This window comes from Austrofundulus limnaeus, unplaced genomic scaffold (genome assembly GCF_001266775.1).
Source record: "Austrofundulus limnaeus strain Quisiro unplaced genomic scaffold, Austrofundulus_limnaeus-1.0 Scaffold19, whole genome shotgun sequence".
Classification (NCBI taxonomy): domain Eukaryota; kingdom Metazoa; phylum Chordata; class Actinopteri; order Cyprinodontiformes; family Rivulidae; genus Austrofundulus; species Austrofundulus limnaeus.
In genome coordinates this window covers 1,938,545-1,939,107 of record NW_013952421.1, presented here as the reverse complement: position 1 = coordinate 1,939,107, position 563 = coordinate 1,938,545, and positions in this window count along the sequence as shown.

Sequence of the window (563 nt, the reverse complement as noted above, 5' to 3'; positions counted from 1 at the left end):
GTGTTTGGACTGCTTCTCTAAGCAGTAGAGACACAAAAGTAAGTTTAAAAACATGAAAAAAGTGAGTTTTGCATAATAGGTGCCCTTTAAGTCAAACCTTGCAAAACAAAACATTAGCTTCATACTAATTAGCTGCTAACACACAAAAGAGTATAATTAGCAGGAAAAAATGCATACAAGTACAAAAAATTACAATATGTTGTAATACAGCTGATACAACCTATAAGTGCAATAAAACAGATAAAATATAGCTGAAAATTCTTAACTTAGCATAATAAGGAAGCATAAGGAGCACAAGTTTGCTGAACGTACCAGAAAAAAACTGAAATAACCACCAAAATGTGAATTTAGCTCAAAAATATTTAGATACAGCTCAAGTTAATTTTGTTTTGTGTTAACATTAACAAATTGATATTTTTCTAATTTTAATCTAATTTTTCTACTGTTTAGCGTTGTCGCGGTTGCTAGACGACTAGACGTACGCCGGGGTAAGGACGGGAGGCTAGACCGTCCAAATTCACAGACATCTTTTTTCTGGTCTTCCCGGTCTACCAAGGACCCGG